Source organism: Bos javanicus, chromosome 21 (assembly GCF_032452875.1).
Source record: "Bos javanicus breed banteng chromosome 21, ARS-OSU_banteng_1.0, whole genome shotgun sequence".
In the NCBI taxonomy this organism is placed as follows: Eukaryota; Metazoa; Chordata; class Mammalia; order Artiodactyla; family Bovidae; genus Bos; species Bos javanicus.
This window is the reverse complement of record NC_083888.1, coordinates 63,569,128-63,579,408: the sequence shown is the minus strand read 5'-3', so window position 1 is coordinate 63,579,408 and position 10,281 is coordinate 63,569,128. Positions and strand designations below refer to the sequence as shown.

The 10,281-nt window shown below is 52.1% G+C and overlaps 1 long non-coding RNA gene across 2 annotated transcripts; it reads left to right on the top strand.

The window, feature by feature from the left end:
* The first annotated feature begins 338 nt into the window (after nt 1–338).
* On the top strand, nt 339–9,492 carry LOC133234575 (uncharacterized). Of its 2 annotated transcripts, XR_009732188.1 has the most exons (3): nt 346–498; nt 8,891–9,085; nt 9,192–9,492. It is a non-coding gene; the product is annotated as an uncharacterized LOC133234575 (long non-coding RNA). The 2 variants fall into 2 exon arrangements; XR_009732187.1 differs by having other exon boundaries at nt 339–498; nt 8,891–9,492.
* The last annotated feature ends 789 nt before the right edge of the window (nt 9,493–10,281 follow it).

The following is a 10,281-nucleotide window of genomic DNA, read 5'->3' as shown; positions in this document are numbered from 1 at the left end:
GCACAGCATCCCGCATCTTAGGCTACTTGGAACTTGCTTCGTTCTGCGGCCTACGTATGTGTACAGGACCTGCCATACCCAGATGCTTAGTACGTTCCCCTGTTTTAGCCTGGTGAGTTCTCAGGGGCTCTGAGGTCTGGTTAAGACTCTAGTTTTACAGATGAGCAAACTGAGATGCTGGAGGTGAAGTGCCTTGTCCGAGGTCCCCTTGCCAGGCAGTATCAGCTCTGATACGAATTCGGTTTGGTCCCTATCTAGCAACCTTTGTGCTTCACGTCAAAGGAATTTATACATAGCAGGGGCTCAGGAAATGGTTTTTTTTTTTTTTTTTTTGAGATGACACAAAAACGAAGTGAGGCTTTTTTTCAGAGGCCAGAGGAGGAGACTGTCTCCTGGCTGCACAGATACAGCTCGGAGGAGGTTTGCATCCCTGGTAACCCCTCACAGGACCTGCTGCGGGGAGCTGAGTGGTTTATACCTGGTAGCCTGGGCCAAGAGGTGAGTGAGCCTTGGGGAAAACTGAAGCTAACTCCAGGGGGCCCCGTGTGGCCTCTCCCCATCCCTCCCCTCCCCTCCCCTCTCCTCCATCCTCTCCTCCATCCTCTCCTTTTTCTTAAAAAAAAAAAAAAAGTTTACTTTTATTTGTCTGCACTGGGTCTTTGTCGCGGCGCGCGTGCTCTTTGGTCTTTGCTGTGGTCTGCAAGACCGCTACTTGCGACTCGCGAACTCCTAGTTGTGGCGGCGGGATCTGGTTGCCTGACCAGGGGTTGAACTTGGGTCCCCTGCATTGGGAGCTTGGAATCTTAGCCACTGGATCAGAGGGGAAGTTCCCTTCCTTCCTTCTTTCCTTTTTCCTTCTTTCTGCCTTTAAATCTTGCTCTCCCTTTCTCTTTTTCTTTCTTTTCCTTTTATTAAAAATGACCGAGAAGATTTTCCTTCATACGCTTCTTTTTCTTAGCTGCGATCATGCGGGGTGTTGGGTGCTGTGTTTGGTGAGGGAGCAGACTGCCTCCTCCTCCAGGGAGGGCAGCCCCGCGCTGAGTCACTCCCGTCCGGCCCGCATCCGGCCCCGCCCCCGCTGGCGTGTTGGAGCCCCGCGTCCTCGCGTCCACCTGCTGCCCCTCCCCTCGCGGCTCCCTTCATTAATCCTAGGGGCCTCCTTGGAAGGAAGGCTGGCCACACGCAGGCAAGTGAGCCCTGGTCTCTGCCCGCGGTTAATCTGGGCCGAGGGAAAATTCTTGAAGACTGGGAAGGGGTGGGGGTGGCAGCCCCCGGAGCAGGGCTAAGAGGTTTGGAGGCAGGAGGATGGAGCCAGCCCCTGAGGAGGGGGGCGGTGAGGGGGACGGGCTTCCAAGGTGCAGGAGCAGGGCCGGAGCCCCTTCCTCCACCCCAGGGAGAGGGAAGGCATGCAGGAAGGAAGGCCGGGCTTGGTTTGCAGGGAGGGTGTGGCCCGGCTGGGGATGCGGCTTCAGTGGGCCTCAGTTTCCCCATCTGTCACCAACTGAGGCTCAGCCACTCATCCTGGGATTCCTTCAGCTCTCAGGGTGTCCATTCCGACCCGTCAGGATGGCGAGTCTGGGGCAGTCTGGGGGTTCGGTTTCTCACTCGGAGGGATGCTGGGCCTCATGACCCTCAGGGACATGGCAGAGTGGAGAGGCTCGCCTCTGGGTGGCCTGCGCGCCAAGGCAAGACCCCTGCCCCGACCTGGATATCACCCCAGCCCCCACCTCCATGCCCTTGTCCCTCCTGAGTCAGTTCTTGCTTCTTTAGGACCTGGTGGCCTCCCTGAAGGCAACACCCTGCTCAGGTGAGGGCTGCCTGTCTGACCTCGCGCAGGGCGCAGGTGGCACCCAGGGGTGGATGCGGGGGGACGTAGGGGGAGGGAAGCCCTGTGTTGAGTTGCCCTTTCCTTCCCCTGAAGATGGAAGGTTCCCATCACGCCCTTCATTTTCCTGTCACCTATTGTCATCCGAGGTGGCTGAGGTTTGTGAGCTTTCCTAAGCTGTTGTCAGGCTTACGGGAGACAAAGTCCTGTGGCTTCTTAAGCGATCATTTCTCATGTGTTGACTGACAGTTGGAAAGGGGACTTGGGGCCTCTGGGGCTGCGTCCACCGCCTGGGAGCCAGGGGCGGGGGGCACCCCCCAGAGCTCGGGGTCTCCCTCTGGGGGTGAGCCCCTCCCCGGCCTCAGATTCCCTCTGAGGTAGGTGGACTGCATCATCTCTTGGCTCCTCCCAGTTGAAAAGTTCTCTGATCTAAATCCATCCATCAAACACTATTTTGAGGGTTTTGAAGTGAAGCCTGGGTGTTTTACATCAACCTACACACCTACCCTGAATATTCATCGGAAGGACTGATGCTGAAGCTGAAACTCCCAATTCTTTGGCCACCTGATGTGAAGAACTGACTCATTGGAAAAGACCCTGGTGCTGGAAAGGATTGAAGGCAGGAGAAGGGGGTGGCAGAGGATGAGGTGGTTAGATAACATCACCAACTCAGTGGACGTGAATCTGAACAAACCCTGGGAGATACTGGAGGACACAGGAGCCTGGCGTGCTGCAGTCCATGGGGTCGCAAAAAGTCTTACATGACTCTCAGACTGAACAACAGCAGTTATCTCACACCTTCCAGAGTTTGAAAGTCTCTTTTGACAAGCGTCTCAAACGAACACAGTTCTGGACCAGAGGGGCTCTGTCTCGTGAGCCTCTTCTTCTGAGGAGCTGACTAGTCCCCTCTACATCCTGTAGGTTTGTTTGCTCCCAGTGGGAAGTTGCACAGTGAAGAAGATCTCTGTGTTACTCTGAAGGCCCTCATGTCTTCAGTGGGATGGGGGCAAGCTCAGTGAGAGATGGATAAAAAAGCAGTGCCATCAGTAAATATCAGAGGATGGGGGGAGGGGTGTGAGGAAGCTCAGAAAAAGCATCCTAAGTACAGTTATGTAACAAATCAGGCATTCTATTATTCTCGTGGAGCCATACTTCTGCTCCCCAAATTGACCGGTGGAGGTATTTCCAGTTAAGGTCCATTTGCCCTTTTATTCAGGCTCATGCTATTTCTGGTTATGGTGACTGACAGGCACAGCCCTGCAGCATTCCAGATGCTGGTTCATGTTTCCCAGCCTCCCTTGAGGTTATGTTGGGTCACGTGACTAGCTCTGACCAATGGGGCTGTGAGTAAAAGTGACATGTGTGCCTTCTGGGTTGTGGCACTTAAGAGCCAGTGGGACTTTTTGATATCCCTCTTCTGCTATGGCCCTGGAGGCCACCAGGAGTGGCTTAGAGAGTCAGGAGGGCTGCTAACATGCAAAGTATAGGAAATCAGTGAAACTGCCTTTCTTGTGTCAAGCTCTTACCATTAGCGATTATTTTGTTTCTGCATCACAGCCTGTCTGAGGCTGACTAATGTGAGGATGTAGAAATGAATGGTACCCACATCACCAGACTGGGAGTCCTAACTCTGAAACTCTCGCCTAGAGCACTGGGCTGGCTGTGGAACTTGGTTTCCCCTCCTGGAAACTAAGCGATATCCAACTGGTAGGTAAGGACATTGGAAGGGTAGATGTCAACAGTCCAGCCCATGCTTGGCGCATAGTAGGGGCCCAGATTGTTTCTGTTCTTGTCTGGAAGCCCATCCCTGTGTTTCCACTCCTTCGCAGCCTAACAGGAAGACAGTCCTGTTACATCCACGTCATTCGTGCCTGTGTTTGGTCAAAGCTACAGACGCCTGTGTCTGGGTGTGGACCCAGCACTTCTCAGAAGTGTGAACTCTCCAATCGGCTCCCCTAGGGCTGCACACACAGGCTGGAAGGTGGCAGAGCCATCCAGATCAGTCCTGCCCAGGCTAAAGCTTTCCTAAGAGGGGTCCATGGGAGGTGAAGGGGGGAGGGTGCTGGGAAGAAAAGAATTTTCTTTCCCATCTGGCACGTGTAGGAGCTGGGCTGGTCTTGTTGGCTTGGATGATTCACTAGTGTGGGGGGTGGTGGGGGAGGAGAGGGCAGTGGGTCTTCTATTTCACCCCAAATACTTTTCAGTAAAACTCCAGAGACCCACCTCTTATCCAAACCCATATCCTTAGTCCTGCGTGGTTGTCGGCTATACTGCAAAGTAGTTAGTTCTCTGTTGTCTCTGACTTTTTAAAATTCTTTGTTTATTAAACCCCCAAATGAAAATGAAACCACACGCTAAGCTAACACCTCGAGTGGCTGAAGGATTTCAGAGGAGCAGGCTCGTGTTTTAGACTCAACTTTGTGGAGGTGCTGGGTGCGAGTTTACTTGGGGGGGTGTGATCTGAAGGCTGATGGGAAGGCCCTTCTGCACCCCTAGAATTTCCCCCACTGACTTTCTGCCCTTCCCCAAGTTCTGCCTTTATAATGGGAGTCTGAAGTTCGTGCAAGTGCCAAGTGGGAATAAGAGGTCAGCAGAGGTGCACACCTGAGGGTCCAGGACGGAAGGAGGGACCTGCCGTACATCATCTCAGCTTCTGCTCTGTTCTCCGTGCCTCGATCCCGGCTTGGCACAGGACGGGAGCGTGTACCAGCTTCCGAGGGCCACCGTGACAAAAGTGTCACAGACGTGGGGACTTACAACAGCAGACGTTTACTGTCTCACCGTTCTGGGCGGGGAGGCAGAAGTCTGAAATCAAGGTGTCAGCAGGACCATGCCCCTGCTGAAGGTCTAGGGGACGATGCTTCCTTGCCGCTCTAGTTTCAGATGGCTGCTGGACTGATCTTTGTCTCCATGGACATCCTGCCTTCTCTGTGTTTCTGTCTGTGCGTCTTCTCCTTTTATTATAAGGACTCAAGTCATGTTGGATTAAGGGTTCACCCTAATCAAGCGTAAGGTTGCCTTAACTAGTGATATCTAAAACGACTCTTCCCAAATAAGGTTACATACCCAGGTACAGGTGTTAGGATTTCAACATATTTGGGGGTGGGCGGGGACACAATTCAATCCATAACAGGGCACAGCCCATATTTACCCAGTGAATGATCAGACACCAGGGGAGCAGAGAGGGCTCTGGAAAATGAGGGGCAGCTGGCTCTAGACAGGGGGGCTCTGCAACTAAGAGGCTCAGATATGTCCAAACACCACACGTGCTCGGATGCCTGAGAAAGGCTGGCCTTCACCCAGTTCACCACTTGGAGGCCCAGGGTCCTTCCCTTCCGAGAGCCACGTGTGCCCTTTTCTAGGCCTTTCTATTCATTAAGTGACTATAGAGAGACCAGACCCCAAGCCGAGTTTTAATGAGACGGAGAAGTAAAAGATACAGTTTCGACTTCAAGGAGCTCCCAGCCAAGCAGGGAGGATGGCTGGGATGGTAATTTTGATACCACAGGCTGCAGATGTAAGTCTCCAATTCGAAGTAGAATCACGGGAAGATGTGGCAGAGCAGGGTTTTTTTTTTAAAAAATTGCGGTTTAAAAAAATTTTATTTTATTTTATCCAAGTCAGGCCCCCCTACCCTGATCTGAAGAATACTTGACCTCACAATCTCTGGGGAAAATCTGGGTGGCCTGACTAGGATCCGGATTTTCTCTGCAAATACCAGGGCATGGGTACAGCTCACAGAAGCTCTTCCGCACAACGGCTTGGGGCTGGAAGCAAAAGCATCTCAAACGCTGATTGTGAAGCTTCCAGGGGAGACTGTCCTCTGCAGGAGGAACAAGAGCCACCCTGTAGCCTTCCCAGTTCCAGAAAGATCCACGGTGAATACATAATTAGGCCCTCTGTAATTACCAGTTTGAATCTGCCTAGGACACTAGGGCTCCCACCCCCTAATTTACCTTATAAATTTATTCTGCTAAAAAAGTCGAAAATGTCAGTCTTCTGTGAAAGCTGCATAAATGAATTATCTCCCCGGATGACAGAAGGTGGGAAGGAGGGGGAAGCTTCGAGAGGACATTCTTTATTGTGCATGTTTAAGAGCACCCCTCCACCCCCAGCCCCACTTAGCACAAACCCTGCACAGAGCCCAGCCAGGAAGTGGACGCCGATGGGAAGGGGACAGCCCCAGCTTCTTAGTGTCCCTGGCCAGTGGGGAGAAGTGCTTTTAACACCTGCCCCTTTGGACTTCAGAGAATCTGGCATGCAGCATCAGGCAACGGAGGCCCCCAAACAGAAGGGAAAGAAGCTGGGAAAGGCAGCTTTTTAAAAAGGGTCCCACCTAACCTCATCCCTCAGTGGCCCCTGACCCCAGGATGGTACCCTGCCAGGACAGTGTTCACTGCATCTCAAAGCCAGGTGCATGCCACACTCCCCCCCCTGCCCCCGCCCCCCGCCACCACAGAGCTCTTCAGAGTTCAGTCACTACTCCCCTGATTCTTTTACAAAAAATGCAAGGTAGGTCTTCTATGACATTTTAGAAGGTTTGAAATAATAAGTTCTTATAAAAGCGCTGTTAGTCACTCAGTAGTGTCCAAATCTTTGTGACCCCATGGATTGTAGCTCACCAGCCTCCTCTGTCCATGGAATTCTCCAAGCTAGAATACTGGAGTGGGTTTCCATTCTCTTCTGCAGGGGATCTTCCTAACCCAAGGATTGAACCCAGGGTCCTGCATTGGAGGCAGATTCCTTACCTTCTGAGCTACTAGGAAGCCCCTTTTAAAGCCCTGCTAATCCCATCATCCTAACACAATCTTCCCTTCGCTCAGTCATGTCTGACTCTTTGCGGCCCCATGGACAGTAGCCTACCAGGCTCCGCCATCCATGGGATTTTCCAGGCAAGAATAATGGAGTGGACTGCCATTTCCTTCTCCAGGGGATCTTCCCAACCTAGGGATCGAACCCGGGTCTCCTGCATTGCAGACAGACGCTTTAACGTCTGAGCCACCAGGGAAGCCCTCCTAACACAATAGTGGTTGTCATTCCAGTCTTTTTTTCATAGGTGGTCAGTTTTTCTCCCTTCCTGCTCCCTAACACAAAGTATATAGAACCAACAACTTTTAATTTTTAATTTCTTGTGGCTGATCATCAAAACGTAAATGTCGACTCTGGGGAATTTGGAGATTAACAGAAGGAAGTGAATGGTGAGCCTCTGGTCCCCATCTCCGAGATGACGCCTGCAAATCTCTCAGCCGTAGTTCTGTGCGCTTGGCTTTTTCAGGGCCCCTGTGCAGGCATTTTTAGGTCTTGCTGCCTCGTTCGTTCAAAGCCACTATGTGTCTGTCACTGTCCGAGGAGAGGAGGCAGATCCTGCCATCTGCTTTGAGGAGCTCAGAGCCCAGTGATTTGCAACAGCCTGCGTGCTGATAAAGACACGGTCTCCAGTACATAACAGGTGCTTCACCAACATAAATATGCTCATGAATGAAGTCCAGGGAACTTTATTCTTTTCACTTTGAAACAAAATACTCCAGTGTATACCAAAGGTTGGGTTGGATGTGAGTTTCCTCTTGACCTCAGCTTAAGGCTCCATGATAATAATATCTATAATTTGCTCTATTCCTACTATGGGCCAGGTCCCATGCTCCAAGCTTTCAAACAGATTATGTGATGTAATCCTTGCTGAGAGTCTTGGAGGACTGGGATAGGAGGACCTGGGACGCTGGGAAGGGAAGCAGCTCGCTTGAGGTCTCCCAGCAAACATCAGGGGTGGTGGGGACCCAACCCCTGTGCTTCTCGGAGGTGTGGATCAAGAAGCTTGTGCATCTTGCGAGGTTGCTGGAAGGCACAGATCCAAGTCAGGGAAGGGACCGGGCTGTGCACTCTGTAACAATCTGTGCCAGGATTAGTGATTTGTCTGACCTAGACTTTAACCAGCAGACCCCTCTGTCCACCCCCATTCTCTTGTGCTGCACGTCAAGCCCCTTTCCTCTGCTGAGTCCTTTATGACACTCAGCATCTCCAGACCTTATTATTATTTTTGCTTATTATTTTCCTTATTATTTTTGCTCCTTCGTCCCATTTCTAGATGATTTGGTTTCAGAGCCGTGGTCGTGTTTTCTGAATTTTGCTGTTTCCCCAGGGTATGTGTGGGGGATTCCTCTCCTAACCTCATCTTTGGTCCTCTTTACATTTCCTCTTTCTCCCTGGGTCCTGGTCCTGCCTGCACTCACTTTCCTTTGCTGACTTAATCCCACACCCAGCGGGGCCCCCAGGGGCCGCCTTGCAGGGTGGCTGGGAAGCCAGTCTGGCCGGAGGCTGGTGGCATGTTTGTACCAGACACCAGCCCCGCAGTGATTCTTGCTCTGCGTCTTCGAGACTGGCCTTGGACTTCCTGGGGAAGAAGGTCCTTCTCTTCCCAGGATCAGATAAGATAAACTTCTCGAGTTTCTGACCTAGCAGGCCTTGAGGGTCAGGGAAGAACTCTGTACTCGGTGTTTAGGACCCCTGACCCCTCCCTTGCTTTGCTCCCATGGCGCTTGGGAGGCACGGCCATGGGAACCTTCGGTGGGCTGTGACAGGCCACTGTGGTCCTATCCTGTGTCTGCTTCCCTGCACAGTCCTCGGAGCAGGGGTGGAGAGCAAATTCAGGTCTGTCTGGATGAGGAACCATATGGCTGTCTCGGTGCCACGGACGTGCTCGGCGCGTGGCAAGCCCCCCATCCACCCCATCCACGTGTGATGTCGATGCGTGAGTCACAGTGATGCTGTGGGCTGACTGCTGGGGGCCAGCGACCCGGCCAGTGCTCACCTCTGCTCAGACAGTCAGCCCACAGGTGCTCTGGAGCTCCATCGGACCAGGGAGGTCACTGAGCTGAGAAGGAAGGTCCTCTCCCCTCTCTCTGGACCAACCGGCCCGTGGGCACCTGGTACACAGCCCAAGACCCCAGGTCTGCCCCCCACCCCCCATAGCTGCACGCAGCAGCAGGATCCGAGGGAGAAACTTTGAGTTGGAGGTGGCAGACAGCTCTCCTGGGCACCGACAAGAGGTCTGGCCTTCTCTCCTGGCAGGCAGCGTTTAAGTGGCCGATGACTCATCCAGAACCAGCCTCCATTTTTCGTGTGGAGGAGAGCCTTGATGGGCGCTGGAGGCTAATTGCATGGCGCTGGGAGCGATGCGGCTGCTGTAATTCCTGTCACCTCTAACGACGCAGTGGGAGCTTCCGGGGGATCATGCCAGGCGTTCGGGGGCCGTCTGCATTCTTGGTGAGTGTCACTGTCAGAGGTCGGGCAGGGCATGGGGCAACCAGGGAAGCGGCACCTTCTGGCCACGTCTTTAATTAAACGAGGCCCTCTTGTGACCACTGCTCAGCCTAATAAGTTGTCTCCAGTTGCGGAGAAAGTTGCTATTAAAGACCTGATGGGAAGCAGCAACTCAGAACAGCCCAGCTCATCTCAGGATGAGACTGTCTTTCCTAACAGTTTCCGGGAACGACATCGCCACCGGGTCTGGATATTCCAGCTTTTGGGGGTGTGGGGGGGGAGTCTCCCTGTGGCCCTCTCCTGGGAACCTGGGGGCTGGCCTGCGTTCACCCCTTTACTTAGGAAGTGTAACCCTCAGAGATCGGAAGAAACCTGGGAATAAGACAATTCAATAAAGTCACAATAAAACATCCAAAGCCTTTCATACTTTTTCACTTTCTTTAACTCAATTTATTTTTCATTTTGTGGACAGAGATTTAGTCTGGGTATTAGTTTATGATTCTTTTTTTTTGCTGAAGGAATTACTCAACACACACACATATAAAAAGGAAATATTATTTTTATCATTTATTTTGTGCCATGTATACCATAGAAGAAAAAAAGACGGAGCGAAATCACTTCAGTACCGCTGTGTTTTTCATTACAAAGTTATTACATATAGAAATTACTCCAAATTATCTGAAATGAATGGAAATTATGAGGTTTAAATTCCCCAGGTTACTGCAGGCACAGCTCTGGAAATTTATTTTGTCATCTTGCTGAACATAATTGCTACAACAAAATTTCTTCCATTTTACAACTGCAGCATAACTTATTTATACCGGTGTAGCTGTAATTTTACATCAATAAGTTGCATGGGAAGGAATACACAGGTGGTAATTGAAAACAATAATTTGTGCTGAAGTCCAGGTGGAACGGCTGGCTGAGGAAAAGACTTCAGTTACCGTCGGCAACGGCGCATGTCACTGTGGCCTCTTCCCACCCTGGTGGCGTACACCCATCAAACCGTCCAAACACCCTCCAGCTTGTCCCCTGTGGCCGTGGCGGCAAGAGCCAGGGCTGGTCTGACTTTGCACCATGGCCTGTGCATCCTAGTCCCCAAACTGAGGCCACGGGACCCTGGGGAAGTCAGGGAGGCCCGGGCCCCCCTGCACAGCTCCTGCCTTTGTCTCCTCCTGCTATCTGGCTTGCTTTGGGTT